At 38.9% G+C, this 21,213-nt stretch overlaps 1 long non-coding RNA gene across 2 annotated transcripts; it reads left to right on the top strand.

Moving 5' to 3' along the window:
• Nucleotides 1-225: 225 nt before the first annotated feature.
• Nucleotides 226-20,491, top strand: LOC140627988 (uncharacterized). 2 transcript variants are annotated; one of them, XR_012026450.1, is made up of 4 exons: nt 229-357; nt 10,654-10,803; nt 17,535-17,613; nt 20,166-20,491. It is a non-coding gene; the product is annotated as an uncharacterized lncRNA (long non-coding RNA). The 2 variants fall into 2 exon arrangements; XR_012026451.1 differs by lacking the exon at nt 10,654-10,803 and having other exon boundaries at nt 226-357.
• Nucleotides 20,492-21,213: the final 722 nt, after the last annotated feature.

Below are 21,213 nucleotides of genomic sequence, written 5' to 3'. Positions count from 1 at the left end.
AAATCTCTTCCACTGGCAATGGGTGGAGGAGTGGAGTATGCTTGTGGGATCCCATAATGATCATTTCTTTAGAACATACCCTAGAGCAGGGAAGCTGGCACCTTCCTGACCTCCCTCTGGGTTAGACAGCACTGTGGCTCACACCCACCTCTCACCAGTCAACTAAGCTAAGTCCCAGCTCTCGATGACATCACAAGAGGCATGTTTGTGACATCACTGGTTTCCAGGAGATGGGCCATGCTGCTCACAAACATGATGACCAGTCCATGCTATGAACACCTAGAGAGAGTTTCTAAAGCAATTAGCTGGAAGGCTTTTCTCCAAAATGGTTCCAATTTCTACCCCAACTGGCGAGAAGTAAGGGTGTTGGTTTTGCCTTAAACTGTGTTTCTTAAAACTGCCTGTTAGCATATATTGATCATTTCTTTCTTGGTTGGAAGGTGTGAGTGCTGCCTTGTTTTTCCCCCTGACAGGGTTTTTCTGGTTTGCCTCATACAGTGGGGCCATGGTGTAGCCAACCCAGCAGCCGTGGACTGCTGGCAGCTCATGTTCAGGGGAGCAGGAATCAATGACAGAGCAAAGGTGTGTAATGGGAAGTGTGAGGCAATCAGATATTGGGAAATGGAGAAAATACTGGGTTTGTTTCAGGGGCATGGACTTCAGGCCTCTGTGTGCACCTTCATGACGTCTTCACACTAGTACCTGCAGGGCTGAGCTTTGCCTCCTTGTGATGTGGGGACTTGGAAGCCTCAAACACGAGTTTGGTTCTGATATTTTATGCCTACCGCTCTGACAAAATTCGCAAAGATTAGCCCTGCCCTGGGGGGGGGGGGAGTTAAATTATTACTGAGGTAAAAAGGCTGTGGAATGGTGTGATCATGAGATTTGGATTATCTACTCATTATCTGTACCTTGAGGGACGAATATGTGAGACATGAGTGGGTCTGAAATTGTGTCAAAAGAGGAAGAAAACCATGAAACGTGATGGCGTGAGGTAGGCAATCATACGCTTTTGATCACTCAGCGAAAATGGATCGTCATCTTCTCTGTGTTAGGCATCGGGGTGACATTGACGGGAGGGAAGGGAAGGGAATGGAAATGATCAGAAAGGAAGAGAAGGAATGAAAGCACAGTGTGGAAAGGTGGGCCGGAAATTTTGTGGTTTTGTGATTTCCAAAGAATCAAATTTGTTTCCTATAGTCTTGATGGTAGGATTCATGCAGAAGGTGGAGGGCTCCAAGGTCAACCAGTAGGACACGTCAGATCGGAAAGGACAGAGGACACGATCCTACAAAATTGAAAGGATGTTTTGCACGTCATGGAGAATTTTAGTGTATGAGCCATGATGATTAGAACGTGGTTAAGGTTTCTGGCAGAAATGTGGAGGATAAGGAGGAGGTGAGGCTGAAGGGAACATTAAACATTAAATATTAATATTAAAATTGCATCACCAGATCAAAAGTCAACAGTGTGAGAAGTTTATCTTCAGCTTAGAGCATGCTGGCCATGTTGGGCTCCAGGGAAATAGCATAGCCTTAAACTAATGCATTGCTAAAAATAAATGAAGACAGGCAACTTAGCCTTCATTTAAGAACTTTAAAGACAGACCGGAACAAATGCAAATGAAGTAATCTAAATAATAGTGGAATTGAATGGATTAGAGGAAAGTGTATTTTTATAAAATCACGCTAGATAGGATTTTCCACAAAACAAAATGTAATGTCAAGTGTATAGCCATGAACAGCATTTAAAAATCTTACAGAGATCCAAAATGAGTGAAAAATTATACATAATCAAATATAGAGAAATTAATACCTTTGAAAGATATATATTTGTATATAGAATATGAAGAAAATCCTATTCTTTATTGTTTCATATCCATGTTTTATGCATATGTAAAATAGATGATATGGATGTAATGTGAATATACCTTGACATATATATAATATATATTATCATATCTATAACTTAGAAATGAGGATGCACTATTCTTGAAAAAACATAAATTGTCAAAACAGGCTCAAAAAGAGGTAAAAATCTTAGACCAACGGTTCCAAAAATTTTTGAGAAAGTTGCCAGAGGATGATGCCATAAGTGCAATGAGTTGTTTTAAGTTCTGACGAAGCACAAGATTCCTGTGCATTTATTATTTTCCAAGAACAAAGAAATTAGGACAATAGCAGAGCAGTATGTCATTAACAAATAAGGTTCCTTTCAGGAACGCAAGGCAGGTCAACATGACATCCAAGGATATAACTCATTGTGTCAGTGGACACCAAAGAAAGAGTAAGCAGTTTTCTCCATAAATTAGAAAACATTAGTGAATTTGATAAAATTCAATATCCACACCTACTAAACATTGTTACTAAAACAGCAAGAGAAAGACATTTCCTCCCACGATTAAAAAAATCATTACTGCAAAAGTCGAGTCATGCTAACGGTGAAGCCCTAGACATTTTCCCTTAACCTCAATCCAGGCGATGATAAGAATTCTCACCCCAGTTTTCTTTATAGTTTTCCATCAAAAAAGATAATGGGACACATTTGATAGGAGGAAGCAAATCGTTGATATCTGAAGATGGCCTGATAGCAGACCACAAGGGCCAGCTTAAAATCCAAATAATATCCAAAATTATGCAACTTCATTATGAAACCCAGGGAGGCAACAGTAAGCGTTTTAAAAAATGGTTACTGTTGACCGGATTGAAACAGAAAGTCAATATGGCTTTCAGGTTTAAACCATAACCAGGTAGGAAGCATAATGCTGCAGTGTTGTTTGCACAATAGTGACAAACATCAAGAAAGAGAGGAATAAAATCAATGAGAAAGTCTATACCTATAGGAAGAAAGATATCTTTTTTTTTTAAGATTTTATTTATTTATTCATGAGAGACACAGAGAGAGAGGCAGAGACACAGGCAGAGGGAGAAGCAGGCTCCCTGCGGGGATCCTGATGTGAGACTTGATCCTGGGACCCCAGGGTCACGACCTGAGCCAAAGGCAGACGCTCAACAGCTGAGCCACCCAGGCGCCCCAAGAAAGATAGATTTCTTAAACTCAGTGGAAGGACATTAAAAACAAAATAGATGTGATTTAATAGAAAGCACTGACTAAATAGACACAGAGCATGCTGGTCCAGAAAGACTTAAATCGTAAAGATAAATTCCACTGCAAACACGTTAATGCAAATTCATTCAGAATATCCAAGTATTAACTTGAAGAAATGCTTGAAAGTTCTTTCGGACAAACCCGGTAGGTTTTGCAAGTGAGTTTTGAGACATAAAGGAGACAACTTTTTTTTTTTTCCTAAAAATATGAAGATATTTTATGGAGTTAAAATAGTATGTCGAGAACTCCTTGAGAGTCATGGAAGAGGGCCTACGTACTCAGTATATACAGGTGCACAGACATATAACAGGATATCCTGAACCCATTCTAATAGCGACAGAGATCTAAACTGACAAGAAGGAAACTTGGAAGGTATTAAGTGAAGAAAACAGTTAAAAAGCACAGTTGGTGATTAATAATGCATATATACCCGAAAGCATGTTTCCCCAGGAGTAATTGGAAGGTTCTACGGGAACGTGTTAACTAACCATGATTATATCTGAGGAACGTCAAATAAGCTAAATCTCAAAGGCTCACTATTTGTGCATCTGTGTCGCATTTTCCCGTTTTCTCGGATTATCATGGTGAGAACTTTTAGAGAAAGATTGAAAATAGGAGTGAAGAGAATTCTGTGCTGTTGTTTCTCAGCAGCATCCCAACCAGAAAGAAATCCAATAAAGTGAAAAGTGAGAAGCGGCCTCTAATTTTGCCAATTTGCTCCTTAATGGATTTATGGAGCACCATTTACGAGGTGGAAAAGCAGGCAAAACGTGAGCGGATGAGATAAAGTGGCACAAACAAATCCACGGGCTATTTTCAAGTCTGTCAAAACCGCCTAGAATCTGCTGGGAAACATAGGGGCTTGAATACCCCAGAATATCTGATCCTACCAATATCTTGGTTTTAGCCCAGGGAGACCCCACGGTGGAATCTTGACCTCCAGAAATGACAACAAACCTCCAGAAAGATGACAAAATTCGTGTTGTTTCCATCCAAGTAGTTTCACGGCAACTGGATACGGGAGCAATAGGAGACTAGGAGAGTTTCCTTCCCTGATGAACTATTCCTGTCCCCATCTGGGAAACGTCCCATTGCTGTAAAAGAGCAAAACTCTAGCAAATCTGTCTTGATAAGGACAAGCCATTTCCACAGCCCCAGATGAATGGCATCGGGCTTTTCCTGAACAATGATGCTCCGGTGGGCAATTTCTTGGATATAAGCCCTGATTAGGATTCTCTGGGGCCAACAGGTGTAGAAATTGTTCTTGCCGAGGCCTGGAGTCACACCAGACGGCTTTATTAAACATGAAACACTTTCATACCAAAAGTGGGAATGTGAGAAGAGGCAACATCGAGTCCCTTTAACACGTAACCAAATCTTCACTATTGTCTTTCTTAAATGGTGACAAGAACCTCTGGGAATTTTTCCACATGCTCTTTCTTTGACAGGTAGGCTCAACTCCATGTATTTCTAAAGCAAATACGACTTTCTGAATGAATTTTCTAAATTCAGGAACACACATTTGTAAAGCAATGCGCACAAGAGCAATGGCACAAGACGAGAAAAACTGAGACCTTCCAACTGGGAATTAATTCCTGCACAGAGGATAGGAAATTGGAAGCAATGAGTCGGGAGAGGTTAGGATCTAAAGCAGCGGTTCTCAGACTGTGGTCTCTAGACCGGCAACGTGACATGTCCCGGAAACTTGCTTAAAAAAAAAAACAAAACAAAAACGTGAAGTCTCAGGTCCCATCCCAGACTTCTTGAGTAGAAACCATTATAGAAGGGACCTGGGGTATTAAGCAGGACATTACAATTGAAGGATACAGCCTCAAACTCACCCGTGGTTTGGGTGAGGTCATCCCAGGAAAGCGACAATTCCCACCACGTCTACAATCCTCAAGTCTTACCCTCACACCCACATCCTAAAAATGGATGTCATCCTGGAGTCTTTTCTCTGTTTGTCCTTAAAAAAGAAAAAAAAAATATATATGTATATACTTATATTTACACATCTCAGATGATTTACTCTTTCTGTTAATGAAGAATAAAGGAGAATCAATTAATAACATCCTCAATTCAATGACTATAGATTTGAATACTGTCTCCCTTTAAAAAAAAAAAAATCATTTTTGTCAGTCTCGTGGCTACTACAAGCTGCTTCCAAAGTATTAGAGAGAACACAGGCCTCCCATCAGCATTATTATATTTTCAAAGGAAAAAAAAAAAGGTGAACGTCCATCTACATAAAACCATTTGGGGAATTCATGAGGGTTTTATTTTTAAATGTAAACCAACAGATTATGGAAGCAGCCTGGACTTGATACATTTTTTTTTATTCTTAATCTGTTATCTTATTTCTAAATGTCAGCCTTGGTTTTGAATTTGTTTTGTCTCCTGTCTTTTGTAAACACATTACTTTTCTTCCCCTTTGCTTTTCTACGGCCAATCTGTTGGGAGCTTTTTAGGCTTCAGCTGTTAATTTGTTCCGTGTCAAAATAGCCTTACTATGTAATTCAGGACGCCACGTGGTCTGGGCTTTGAATTCATAAGATTATTGCTAAATTTCCATTTCACTTCGGAGTGTCAGGGCATAACCAAAGAGTGTCTTGAAATCAAGCACGTTTTGTGACCATTCCTTTTATCACCTCGTCTTGAATATTCCTTATGTGATAGGTAGATAAATTGGCTCCTTCATTGGAGAATACAGGTACACATTTTACCATCAATTACAAATAAAGCCGTGCAATGCACATCTAAGTCAGTAATTGGAAGAAGTAAAAAAAAAAAAAAAAAAGAAAGAAAGAAAGAAAGAAAAGCAACCATCCAGGCGATTCATCATGTATCCTTTATTGCAAAGTCGGTGAGAAAAATTAAAAAACATTCATAAAGGCGGTGACACCTCACATGAGCAGATAAATACATCGTGTAGATGCTAAGGTCTTTATAATTTAGTCACCATGTGCCCCTCGCTTCAAAAGACACGTAGCTGAGGAATTTATGGATCTTTCATTCTTTATGGCCTTTAATGTGTGGTCATCAAGGCCTTGCTCTGGGAGGTGTCATTCTTGGACCAGTCGAGTTCTCATATCCCGGGAGCTTGCAGGAGATGAGGCATTTCAGGACCAAATGCATGCCGGGCACAGAATCTACACCTGGACACGTGTCCGGGGTGACTCGTGCGTCCATTAGGATTCGAGAACCACCGCTTCAAGGGAAACTATTTCCTGAAACCTGGACAGTTTGGGAATCCCATTTGTACACATCCTAGTAGCTGTGCCGCTCGTCAGGCGAGTGTGGTGCATATCAAACCCTCCACCTGTGTTTGGAGGTAAGAGGCATGGCTAGCGAGTCAGGGAGGGGTGAGCAACTTTGGAACAACCAGAAAGCAAGGGATCTGCCTTTCTGAATCCCAGCCGGGTGCGGCTCCCTGTGGGCAATGTGGACTCCCGTGAGGGCAATGTGGTGCCTTCTACTCTCGGCCACTTGATCGAAAAACTGGCACTGCTATTTATTTTTTATCTCTTTTCAGGGGTTCAGAAAGAGAGAAATCTTTAAAGGGATTCGTTCTCACTAATCTCTATCTCTTAAAAAACATGCAAACGCCATGGTTGCATTCGTGTTATGCCTACTTTCAAAAGAAGTGGGAAGAAAAGTCCTATTCTTCACTATCTCGTACCTAAAAAAAATGACCTAGGATGTAAAAACAAAACAACATTCCGCAGATACTGAAAAGCATTTTTCCTTATGTTCATCATTGAGCTAGAGCATCCCAGCTGATACGTCACTGGTGATCATTTGTCTCCACAAATCCTGGAAGGAAAAAGATCCACGCTGATAAAACACCTTTATTTGATTTCTGTGGTTCACAGAAGGCCCAGTTCCCACACATTGCAAGGAAGGTGTTTATCGTCAGTGCTCGGGCCTCACACGTATTCATGGTATTTATGCGTTTGCTGCGCCGCCTGCTTACCTTTTCCCCCAGATCCTGCAAATCACCCTGGGTGCTATCATGGAAGCACAATCCCTGGGGGACGTGTTTGTATTTGTTACAGATATTTGACCTTACACAGCTGTGGAAGTGGTCCAGGCACACTTGCTCAGGCTGCCATCCTCGTGCCTGAAGCCAGAGCTTGAAGACCACAGAGCAGGTGGTCATGGAGGGACAAGCGATGTGAAGGGGAAGAGATCCCGGCAGGCTGCAGGTCACAAGCATGAGGGAAGACGCACAGACACTTGTGTGCATTACTGTTGCTTCTAACCTTGTGGCAAAGCATCCTGCAGAACCCAGGGCTCCTCATCGTGGAGCTGCACATGCATCACAAGCCTGTGCACTGCAGAGGCTGGAGGAGGAGCCTGGGACAGTGAGACACACAGCGTGGCTTCACACCAATGAGGTGAGTCAGTAAGTCAGAGGTGACACGCATGGTCTGCAAAATGATGGCTCCTACCCTCCTAATCCCTCTGCAGACTCATACGGGATGAGGGAAACACATAGGAAAGGGATTTCTGGAATATGTACATCCACAAAGCCAAGGGAAACACTTCCAAAGGCATACCTGCCTTCCTCCCTCCCTGACTTAACTCATGTCGCATTTAATGACCAGGGTCTTGAGACAGGCGAATCAGAACTTAATTCAGCCCAGAATTGGGTTCCTGGCTCCAAGTCAAGCGGCCTTGCAGAAAGCAAACAACATGAAATGTGCAAATACGTGTCCTATCATAGGACTATGCTTTCCTAACTCATGTGCCCAGTTCTGATCATCTGATCTAAGGCAAAAAAACTAATGTTTCCCCTAAATCCATATGCCTTCTGAATTAGGATGATGTTGTATTATAAACATTGAGCGAGGATTATAAAGAAGCAAAGGATGTGGTGAAGCTTCATATGAGAAAGGGTTCAAGACGAAAAATGATTGGGTAATCAAAAGGCAACCCCTACCTCTTCCCACATTTGGATTGTGCCATCACAGTTGGGGAAACTAGTCACTCTGTCTTACCTTCCTGGGGGAAAAAAAAAAAAAAAAACATGTGACGTAGATCCAATTTCAAAGAGAGACTCCTAAGATGCTCTCTTGAATCCACTCAAATTTGAGTTTCTGGGCGCTAACCTAATTCTTCCATCACATCATTTAACATTTCCCTTTTAAACACATGTTTATCCATTTCCTCTAAAAAAGAAAAGAAAAAAACCTTTTTTTTTTTTTGTTAGTAGCTGCAGGGCTGATAATTACTTTATGTATTTAGTAGCAAGTATCATTAGAATTCTGAATTAAAAATAAGATTAATGATTTAATTTCAATCTTGTCAGGATGACCCATTTAAAAAAATACTGATGTGATATAGTGCTATAAAAGATTTAAGCATAATTTATTGATAAAACCATTACAACTGGAATGAGAGAGCTATTTGTCTACATAATGGTTCCTGAAATCACAGATAGTACTTTCCCATTATTTCACTGCAACATTTATAATTCCTTTTTGGAGTTACCATTTACTTTTTGTTGTTGTTGTTTTGTTTTAACAACCACATATGGTGCTTCTGTGCCAACCACCATTCCAAGTGTCTTACAAATATTAGCTCATTTGGTTCTTACCACAGTCCCATAAAGGCAGCATTATTGTCATCCTTACATTATGCATAAGAAAATGGAGGCATGGAAAGTTTTGGTAACTTCCCCAGTGGAACAGAGCAGGTGAATTTTGCAGCCATGATACAAACTGATCGATTCTGGCTCTAAAATGTAGCCTTTTAACCACCGAGCTGCATTGCTTCTCCATTACCGAAAAGTCAGTGTGAACTTGTTTCACTTGGGCTGAAGACGATAGCAGATATATACCTTTGCATTTGGGAAAGTAGCCAGGCAACTAAATTACTGGTATAAAAAAAAAAATGCTCTCAATGTCGCTCATAAGCACGTATTACAGATTTTCTCATAAGAAGAAATCACCTGACTTTGGATGTAGGAAGTTGACCTAAGACTTGTACATCTGATTAAGAAGGAGTAACAAATAGGAAATCACCCTCTTGACAGAAGAAAACAAACCAAAACAAAACAATATGTAAAACAAGGGTTTTCAAGACATTGGATATCAGTGGATGACATTTATTCCAGAAAGATAGGTAAGAAATGAACATCTGCTGCACCGAGAGAGATTCTAGGTAGTGGTGCAAGAAGGGGAACCTAAGAAGAACCAGAAGACTCCTGGTTTGAGGTGATGGATCTCAGAGTGGAAGGAACAAGGCTGTTAGAATTTTCAGGACAGAGTTTGCAGAAAAAACAGCTGCATAGAGAACCCAAAAGAACGGCAGAGTGCCTTCCTTGAGTAATTAGCAAATTACTAATCAATGCATTTATGTAACAAATACAGTGCATACATATTACCTAAGGATGGGACCCAACCATCCAAAGAATTAGAACACTGCTCAGTGTTTACAGAGGAGTGTAAACAGTGCCTGATTCTGCCACCCAGAAGGAAAAAAAAAATCTCATGTATTTAAAACATTACATAAAGTACTGAGGAAGTTTCTACCTTAGTAAGGGGGAAATCATTCTCTGCAGCCTGAGCACTGTTCAGGTCTTGCTACCAAACCTGATAAACAAGACTAGAAGAGATAAATCTCCTTCCAAATAACTAAATCCCAAAAAAGAAACCCTTTGAATTTTTTAAAAAAGGTTTTATTTATTTAATTGAGAGAGAGCAAAAGGGAGAGGAGGAGTGGCAGGAGGAGAGCAAAAAGCAGACCCAATGTGGGTCTTGATACCAGGACCCCAAGGTCACAACCTGAGCCAAAGGCAAAAGGCCCAATTGACTGAGCCAGCCAGGCACCTCAGGAAAGCCTATGAATTTTTATAGGAATAAAAATACCCAACTCCAAAGTGGTAAAATTCACAACTTTCTACATTGAAATATCAGAGTTTTTGGAGCATAGCAACAGAAACTACCCAAAAATGAAATATATAGATAAAAAGGGAATACAAAATGAAAATAAGTGAACTGTAATACAACACCAAGTATCCTAATAAGTGGGTGGTTAGAACACTCAAAGGAGGAAAAAAAGAAGTCAGAAAAAAATTTGATTATTGGCTAGAAATTCCCAAAACTTAAAAAGAACTGTAAGACTATAGATCCAAGAATTTCAACAAACTCCAAGTGCAAGAAGTACAAGAAAAAAATTTACCAAGGCCCATATAATTGGAATCTAATTGCTCAAAACCAGTGATAAAGACAAAATCTAAAGAAATATCTAGATGAAAAAAATGTTTTGTATAGATCAGCAAACAGTAAGTTTAGAATTTTTTTTTGTCAGTACCAATTTAAGAAAGATGGGGAAGAAACACATTTAAGGTACTAAAAAAAGTCACTTAGACTTCTATACCCAGCAAAAATATATTTAAAGTAGATATAGGTGAAGAAAATATATTTTCAGACATATAAAACCCTGAAGAATTCATGACCAGCACACCTGCACCATAATAAATGTCCAGGGGTGCTTGAGTGGCTCAGTCATTTAAGCATCTAACTCTTGATTTCATTTCAGGTCTTGTTCTCAGAGTCATGAGTTCAGGCCCCACACTGGAGAACCCACTTACAAGAAAACGTCCAAAAAATTCCTTTAGCCAGAAGGAAAAGAATATTGGATGGATATCTGGATTAACACAAGAGTGTAGAGAAGTTCCTTCAGAAACCTGTATGATTTTTTAATTAACTATCTTTAAAATGATGGCATAAATAAAAATGACATGAATTTCTGTGGGATTTATTATATCCATAAAACTAAAATGCATGCCATCAACAGTATATGCTGGTGGGGAGGGATGGTGGATATACTGTTGCATAAAAATGGAGAAAGAGCACAAAACCCAAAAACTATGGAAGATTGTTTTTCATTAACAGTCAAACATTCTAAATGCATGTTTATCAAAGTATATAAAAAATTCATTAAAAAAATTCATTAAAAGGGTACTGTGTCATGGCCAAAGGGGGATCATTCCAAATACATAAGGTTGTCTTAACACCCAAACTCAATGTCCTATGAACCAATTAAAAAAAGAAAAAACCCTAATTATCTCCATATTTGCAGAAAACAATTTGTTGAAATTCAATGTGTATTCCTGGTTTCAAAACCATATTCTCAAAAAAAAAAAATAAATAAAAAAACAATATTCTCCAAAATAAGAAATTATCCATTTGATAAAATGCATCTACACAAACCCTACAACTAATAGCATTCTTAATAACAAACTCTTCCACCTAAAATAAGAACAAAACAAACATGTCTATTTGCACAACTTTTTTCAACATTGTACCATAGATTCTGGCCAATGCAATGAAGAGAAAAAAAACCAAAATTCCAGATTTAGAAAAGGAGAATTAGAACTGCATTTGAATATGGCATGATCATCCATGTAGGAAACCCAATGGAATATACAAAACAACTACCAGAACTATTAAGTGTATTTAGCAGGGTTGCAAAATAAAAGATCAATATACAAAAAGAAATAATATTTCTATATACCAGCAATGAACATTCAAAACCTAAAATTGCCAAAGCAACATCAATAACAAGAACATTAAAGTATGAAATATTTGGGGATAACTCTGACATAGAATGTGCAAGACCAATACACTGAAAACTGGAAACCACTGCGGAGAGAATTTGAAGATCAAAATAAGTGGAAAGGGTTGGAAAACTATGTAGGTTTCAACATCTCAGTTCTACCCAATTCAATCCCAGTCAAAATCTCAGCAGGCTTCTTTTGTTAAAATTGGTAAATCTACTCTAAAATTCACATGTAGAATAGACAAAGGGGGAAAAAAGTTTGGAAAAAAGAGAAACAAATTTGGAGGTCTCATACTATCTATATTAGAGATATTTTCATGCTGTAGTAACCAAGACAGTGTAATATTGGCATCAAGACAAATAGATCGGTGGAACAGAGTAGGAACCCGAGGCATAGACCACACGTACAAGGTAAACTTCATTTCTATGCAAAGAGGGATCCCTGGGTGGCGCAGCGGTTTGGCGCCTGCCTTTGGCCCAGGGCGCGATCCTGGAGACCCGGGATCGAATCCCACGTCGGGCTCCCAGTGCATGGAGCCTGCTTCTCCCTCTGCCTTTGTCTCTGCCTCTCTCTCTCTCTCTGTGACTATCATAAATAAATAAAAAAATTAAAAAAAAAAAAAAAAAAAAAGACCATTTCTATGCAAAGAGCTTGACATTTGAGGGACATCCGGAGCAGGTATTTGGGACACATGCCTCTAGATTATTTTGCAGCTTCTGTGCAGACTACATGATCAATATTGTTTCTAGATATGCCTTCATTCCTTCTTATCAAAGACTATCATGTAGCTCTTTTCTAGCTAATGAAAACTCCAGTCTGCTCTTTTGGATGTTGACCAACCCACATCTTTCTTTATAGGTGAGAAAACCAAGCATTGGCAATTCCAGGGTAATTAGAGACTGATTCAGAACCAGAAGCCCATTGCTCAATTCCAATCCAGAACTTTCTGTATGGCAGTCCAAAGGACAGAATAAGGGAGTTGAAAAAGATATGAAATGGGTATAGGATACAATACAACTAAAAATAAGAAGCTAAAAAAATAAAAAAATATAAAAACAATGAAAATAAGGGGATCCCTGGGTGGCGCAGCAGTTTGGCACCTACCTTTGGCCCAGGGCGCGATCCTGGAGACCTGGGATCGAATCCCACATCGGGCTCCCGGTGCATGGAGCCTGCTTCTCCCTCTGCCTGTGTCTCTGCCTCTCTCTCTCTCTCTGTGACTATCATAAATAAATAAAAATTAAAAAAAAATGAAAATAAGAAGCCAAATTGTCTATATTAGACTCGTACCATAAGATACTTGGTTTTGATCTATCTTTAAATCTGTTGACTTATGATAATTTATGATCTAATAGCTTCATTAGCCAGATTTTATCTAAAAAGATACATAATTGAAAATGTGGTCTCTTTTATAGTCTTATTGACTTATGATACCATATAAATGATTTTCCAATTTTATGAGACATAGGCTTAAGAAGATTAACTTGTTTTTATAAATGTATTTTTCCTGATTAGACTACATGTCACAACTACATTTTAAAATGATATGTCTAGATCAAATACACTACCATTTTAAAAAATTAAGGTATATTTATAAAATAAAGATATGTTGTGGCAATTTCATATGCACTGACAATTATTAATTATTTATATTCACTTGATTTTCGTGATATTTTCAGAATAAAATTCAGTTTCAATCTGAGAAGCCTAGGAAATAGGACAAAATGTGTTTGCTTTCTTACAGTGTGATTTTTTTTTGAACCACAAATCATAAAGAAAATATCTTGGGGGGATGATTGAATCATGACAGTCCATGAGTCAGGATTTTACTGCATTTATCCATTCCTAATCATGGTCCACATAAAATTTATCAGAAAGCTTTTTTGAGGCATTGGTTAGTACAATTAACAGTAAAAACTAAAACTTCCTAACTGCAAGGGAATTTTCAAAATGATTTACTGACAATTCGTTGTCAATTATAGCTATGGTAATAACTGATGAGGGCTTTTAAGAGACCATATTTTATAGTGAGAAACATGCTCTAAAAATCCCTTACACATTTAAAAATTCTTATGAAGTATCTGGCCTAGACATATGGGCTACTTGGAGATGCTGTCTGGCTAAAAATGCACTTCATTTTTACAGTTCAGATCAAGTTATTACTTGATACAACAATACATATAAATTGGTAAGAGGATATTATGTGAGGCAGCTTGTCCCTCCTCCTGAGATTAACTGAACATTAAATTACCTTTGTTTGAGACGGAGATACAATATCTGGAAGCCTTATAATTGTCCATTGGGTCTGCATTTGTTTATAAAAGATGATACTGGAGCATTTCAATCTAAAGCCCTAATGTTCATTATGTTCAATTACAGAGGAGATAATTTAACAGCTTGTGTCACCAGTAATGAAAAATCAAGATAGCCCTGTTCATTTTTGCATTGCAAATACAGGACATGTGTGTCTGTAGTGTTCCTATTGGTGCACACACACGCAAAAATGGACTCAAGAGATTATCAGTGGACTCTTTGGATAGCCTGGCATCTCTGACAGATTTTTTTAAAAAGCATTCAAAATCAACAGTAGTATGGGATTGGAGAGGTCCCACCAACTTCTGACTGTTTTCGTAAAAAAAAGCATGTTTTTGTTTGTTTGTTTTTTAAAGATTTTATTTATTTATTCATGAGAGATACAGAGGGAGAGAGAGGCAGAGACACAGGCAGAGGAGAGAAGCAGGCTCCATGCAGGGAGCCTGATGTGGGACTCGATCCCAGGTCTCCAGGATCACACCCTGGGCTGAAGGTGGCACTAAACCACTGAGCCACCTGGGCTGTCCCCTCAAAAAAGCATGTTTTATACTGAAAAGTAAGGTCTATTAGAAGAATTTAATCACACTGTGTGTTTTAAATATAGAGCAAATATATACAAAATATACAGCAAAGTCTTTATAACAAAGACTATGTTGAACTGGCCCAAGAAAGAAAAAGTAATGAAATAGAGACAGGAAAGAAGAGAAACAGACCCAAGGAGCCATAGAAATCTAGTGTAGGATAAAGTTAGATCTCAAATCAGTTGGAGATAATAGGTTTTTTTCTTGAGAGAGCTCAGAGCTGAGCAGGGAGCCCAATGCAGGACTTGATTCCAAGGTCCTGAGATCATGATCCAACCTGAAGGCAGATGCTTAATGCACTGAGCCACCCAGGTGCCCAGGAAATAGCTTTCTAAGAGTCACATCTAGATGTAATAAAACCAAAATTTGTAAAAGAAAAGATGGAAACATTTGGCTACATTAAAAAAAAAAGTGGTATAAAATTTCATAAATAAAACTAAAAAACAAAGACAAATGAAGAGAAAATATTTGGAATATATTACAGGCTACTATCTCTAATTTCATAAATAAAACTAAAAAACAAAGACAAATGAGGAGAAAATATTTGGAATATATTACAGGCTACTATCTCTAATACCCAAAGGCTTAAAAAATGGGAAAAGGCACAGATTTTTAAAAATTAGGCAAAGACGCAAATTGACGACTCACATGGAAAATATTTTTTTTCTTTGAATGACCCTTCTGTGAAAAGATGCTGAATTTCACTTTCAGTGAGAAACACAGGCTAACACAGCATGGGGATACCTTTCCTGTTTCACTGGCAAATGTTAACACCTTGATAATATGACCTATTGGGCAGGCACTGTCGGTCATGGTAAATACCAGAAGGTCTTTAAATGCCCAGATAGGGGCAAGTGGTTGAACTAACCATGGTGCGCACAAGTGGAGTACTATGCAGCTGTGAAAATGAGGATAATCTTTATGGATAATATGAAAATTATCCATAAAATAATATGAAAATACTATGAAAATATTATGAAAATAATATGAAATTATTTTCTGGATATATTATTGTCTTAAAGGATCAACATGCACATTCCCATATATGGTACGTGGCATAACAGCAAAATAAACATCCCAAATACACATATCATTGCTTATCACTAGGAAACAAAGATATCTTGGGACACTAGAGAATGAAAAATCATCAAGAATCCATGAGTCCCCTACCAATAATAAAAAGATAAGTGAATGTGGAAGAAAGGAGGGATGTTGTTTCCAGTGAAATGTGAGACAGTGCTGAAGGCAGGATGACTTAGGAAAACCAACGTTTTGCTGTCATCAATGCCAAGATTAATTTGAGCAGGAATCCCCGATGAATGTCCCATCTGTGGTGGAGGGGATTCCATGAGTAGTATGATAATTGGATGGTCTGAGAGTGTTTCCACATGTATTAATTATTTGTGGTAAAGGTAAAAATACAGAGATTATTGTGGAGAAATTGAACACTACCTGGCCAGGTCATTGCCATTAGCATCGCCAGCCACAGATGGACATACATCATACACTGGGGGGCTTTGGACATACCCTGAAAAAGACACATCGCTTAGGAAATATTCCAGCTCGGCGCGTACAATGAGGGCTGAGAGAGGGCAGAGGAGCAGCAGACTCACAATGACAGTTTATTACAAAGGGTCCTGTAGTCACTGAAATGTCAGTGTTACCAGAGCCCAAGCAGAGTTGAGATACTCTTCCAGATGAAAGGGGTGAAGCTGATGTGACAATGTGACCCGAGATCCTAGGCTGGACCCTCCACTGGAGGGGAAAAAATGTGGAAAAGACATTATATGACTGAATTAAAAACCTGGAATTCAGACGGTTTGATAGATAATATTAATTGTGAAATATACTGAGGTTGAGAAGTGTTCTGTAGTTAGACAGGGATGGTCTTTTTTTTTAGGAAATAGTGAAACACAAAGGGGTAAAAGGCCAGCATACTTACTTTTAAACAGGCCATAAAAATTGTCTATCATCTATTTATATCTATCAATCATCTATCTGTGAATTTATCTATTTCTACTTGCTATCTATCTCTCCACCATATCTATCTTCTATCTATGTATCTATCTATCTATCTTTTCATCTGTCTTGACATCCATCTAGCTACCTATCCATCCGCCATATCTATCCCTACATCTATCCATCCATCTATCCATCCCTCTATCATATCTATCCATGTATTCCTATATCTATCATCTATCGATTTATCTATATCTGCATCTGTCTCTATCATATCGATCCATCTAGTTATCCACCCATCATATCTTTATCCATCCATCTATCTACCCCTCTATCATATCCATCTATTCCTACATCTATCATCTACGTATTTATCTATATCTGTATCTATATATCTATATCTATCATATCTATCCATCCATCTGTCCCTACATCCATCTACCTGTCTCTCTATCCATCCATCATATCTACCCATCATATCTATCTATCTACATCTATCATCTCTCATCTATCTATCATCTATCTATCATCTATCTATCTATCTATCTATCTATCTATCTATCTATCTATCTATCTATCATCTATATCTGTTTATTTATATCTGCTTCTATCTATCAATAAAGCAAAAATAAAACAAATGGAGTAAACAACATTAGATAAATCTGGATGAAATTTATGCTGTCTGGAGTAGTCTTGCAACATTTTGGTAAGTTTGCACTTTCATACAAAAAGTTAGTTTTAAAAAACCTTATGCTACAAAAAAGGAAGCCTTTAAAAAAAAGATTAAAAGAAATATCATGGGATATTTCCCTAGGGATAGCTTGTTCTCAGCACAGAGTAGATGCTCAATAAGTGTTTCTCCAGTAATTTAATATTTTACAACTAATAAAATTTATAGGGAATTTCAACTTACATTTAAATTCATTTGAAATATGCATATCTTAAAATAAACTTGTCTCCAATAGTAAGTTACCGTTTCCCTTTTTTAAACCATGTGTTTCTAGGGGAGCCTCTATTTGCATATTATCATACCCTTAAGAATCAAAGCCATGAATACCCGGCGTGTCCTCTAGTTAACTTCAGGTAAGCGCCTTTGGAATTCCATGAATTGTGACAAGTGGGTACACTGAGTTCTGAATTCCCTCCAGGGAATGGGTCCAGCCATGGTTGGAGTTCCTTTTACCCCATGCTATGCTCCTGAGTTTTGTGTCAGACCTGCCATTTGGGGTACAATCAGGAGCACATGAGCATCACACACAGACTACTCCAGACGACCATCGTCACGAAATGGGAATGTTTGCTGGTGATCATTGGAGGCTTTGCATATCGTGCAGCCAGCCTTGGTCTGGGTTCGCTTTCCCTGTAGCCACCATCACGTGGTAAAATACAGCGTGGAGACACCATGATTAAACATGACCCAGCAAGTAGCTTCTAAATGGTTGGTGGAGCTGGAGATGAACGGTCCAAGCATAGGAGTGTCAGGGGGTGATGCCAGCCTTTCTAAAATGAAAGGGGGAGAAGGAGGGAAGAGACAGACTAGAATGAGCCACCTGGAAAATTTCCGCAACTGTCAGATATCACCCAGTGTCCATTTAGAGATATATGGGGACGGAAACAAGGTAAGTCCTTAAACTCTCTTATCAAACATGATTTTGAAAATGCCTGGCATCTCCTGCCCATGACTCCTACAGCTGCTCATTGCCTTCTGTGCTAAGTATCAGGGGAAGGAGCAAGATTGCTGGTTATCCAGTTTTACACTTTCTAGCCAAAACCACAGGAGACACTGTGAGTTTTACATATTTGGATTTTTGCCCCAAATGCTGGACGTGATTTATGTTTGGAGAAGCGCCATCTTTCAAAACTTTTTTTAAAAAATTGAAGAGGTTAAGAGGTCAACCAATGAAACTGTGAGCACCTGGAATTCTGGTTGCCTGCAGGTGCATCCCCGCTGCTAGATGTTGTTACAAGAAAACCAGAAAACTGGGACTCTGGGGCAGTGTTTGCCAGAGGCTGCTGTAGGTCAGGCATCACATTTGGGTTCTGTACAAGTATTGTCTCCGTGTTTCAGGAGACTAGGATGAGCCAAAGAGTGCTGCTACTTTTGTTTTTCTGCTTGGACTGAGAATTGTCATCAGCTGCATTTATTATTTTCTGCTTTGAGATCTATTCCCTCCATCAGCTTTTGTGAGCCACCAAGATTCATGCAGATTTTTAAATGTCTATGTGCAATCTTTATAAATTACATACTGTGCATATGAAATGTATTTTTCATAATTGATATTTAAATGTTGATAAGTACACAGTGGGGTTGTATGGTGAAGAATCCCTATTATATGGTGAAGAAGTAGAAGCAAAGCACTTTTTGTTTTTTTCACTTGTTTTTTTATTTTTTTTTAAGATTTTTAAAATTTATTTATTCATGAGAGACACAGAGAGAGAGGCAGCGACACAAACAGAGGGAAAAGCAAGCTTCCTGCAGGGAGCCCCATGCAGGACTCTATCCCAGGACCCCAGGGTCACACCCTAAGCCAAAGGCAGACGCCCAACCACTGAGCCACCCAGACATTCCAATCATTTGAAGGTTTTTTTTTTAAGAGATGGGGGGAATCCTAAGCAGGCTCCATATCCAATGTGGAACCCAATGGAGGCCCAATCTAACAACCCCAAGATCTTGACCCAAGCTGAAATCAAGAGTTGGATGCTCAACCAACTGAGTAAACACTTTAAAATACCAAATTCTTTCATCGCAAAGTTGTAAGACTTTTCTTTTTTTCAAGTGTCAACAAGAAGGTCTCAGCTTTTAATGAACATGGTAGATCGCAACATTTGGATCAATGAAATTCATTTTTGATTCAAAATTGAAATAAAAGATCAGTGAATTCGATTGGCACGAAAGAATTAGTATGCTATGCAATGGCTCCGTGAGGAATGGCAAGAAAGGAGTCAAATCAATGATTTGTTATCACCGACTCTTTGGGAAAAGTGTAGAAGACAGAAACTTAATAAAAATAGAGCAAGTGTTGTCATGATACATTGCTCAAATTTTACATGTATTTTTCCACGGATGAGAAATACGTCTTGGTATTTTCTGGACGGACAGCCCAACGTTCACCAACCCTATAGTTGACCACATGTTATGTTAAGGAACCAAATTACAGCGATGCTACAATGAGTATCGATCTTGGAAATAGAAAGTGTAACCAACGCAGCTCTTTGCCTTCAAGTCTCTGGCTCATCAAATGAATAATGCGCAAATCAATGCTTCTGCGTTATCATGTCCACCTCATAAGCTTTCCATACTGATTCTTCCTGCCTTCATCTACCCTCCCCCCTCAAACTGGAATCTGGGATATTTGAATTCCAAAACGTAATCTTAGTTCCCATGTCCAGGGTGTTCTATAATAAAATCGATAACTCCTGAAATGCACATCCATCCGTATTAAATATCATACCCAGCCCAGCCAATCTGTAGCCCCTTGATAAATAACAAGTACCAGCTTAGTATTCAAGGGGGAAAGGTAAGTTCTATCATCACATCTCTTTCTTTATATAAAACCTTTTGACTATAAAATATGATCGAATGGATGCATCTCTAACCTATTAGAAAAAAATTTCTATTTCTATTTTGTTTGCAGCAGGAGGACCAAATTCAGAGGCATCTCCCCGTGGCTGTACCTGTTGATGGACTATTCAGAGTTTTTAGGAAAATAAATATGGCAGATTGAGACGTGGGAGAAATGACCAAGAGTTACCTTGAGTTGCAACTGCTCTCATGTTGCAAGACGTAGCTTATGTGAAAGAGCCTTTGTAATTTTTCAGTGTACCCAGAAATTATTGTTTGCTGACAACTGTCTGAAACAGACGTTGGAGAACTCACTCTTCCGTGATACCTTTCTCCCTGCGCATTCAGCACCTCAACAAAATAATCTGTACAGGGCACATAAAATATTCTCTCAGCTTACGTGAACTAATGCTCATTATATTTTAAGATGATTTAAATAATTTGTAAGGTCTTTGGGGTTATGTGGTCATGGCCAGCTATGTTTTAGAAATGGGGGTTGAAAAGGAGTTTGGAAGGGGTGGGGGAATGGAGTTGTCTCCAACCAGTGTCTTGAAATAATATCAAGTCTAGTGTTCCTGAGGGACAGAAGAAGGTATTTTTCTCCAAGTAGTCATTGGTCCAATCACGCCTGCAGATGGGGAAAAAGACATTTAACTCAGTGATTCTCTTTGCTCACGACAAGAATGAGGAGGGTGACTAGAACCTTGTGTAAGGTGTAAGTGGAAGAAAGCAGATGTCATGAGGATGAGAGGCTCGTGTCAGTATACACGTGACCCTTCTAGTCCTACTTCTGTGTCTCATTCAGGAAAAAATAAATCTTGTTTTCTGAGTAAGCCAACTCATTTTGTCACTGCACACCCTCCTCCTTTTCCATCTCTGTCATTCTAGGGGTGTGTGCATATTAGGAAGATAAATCTATGCAGCAACACTAGGTACAAAGAGGAAACCAGAAAATGATGAACACAGGATTTGGGGTAACAGCTTGGGGGACTCTTTTTCTAGCATGTTATCCCCTGGGGACCGGGTGGGTCTATTCAGATTTCAGCCAGCTGTGACTTTCAGAGCACCTGCCTCAGTGGGGGCTTGGGAACGCAGCGGGGCCCAGTGGAGAAACATGTGAA

Source organism: Canis lupus, chromosome X (genome assembly GCF_048164855.1).
Source record: "Canis lupus baileyi chromosome X, mCanLup2.hap1, whole genome shotgun sequence".
NCBI lineage: Eukaryota > Metazoa > Chordata > Mammalia > Carnivora > Canidae > Canis > Canis lupus.
The sequence above is the reverse complement of the archived record's forward strand: the minus strand, read 5'-3'. Positions and strand labels throughout refer to the sequence as shown.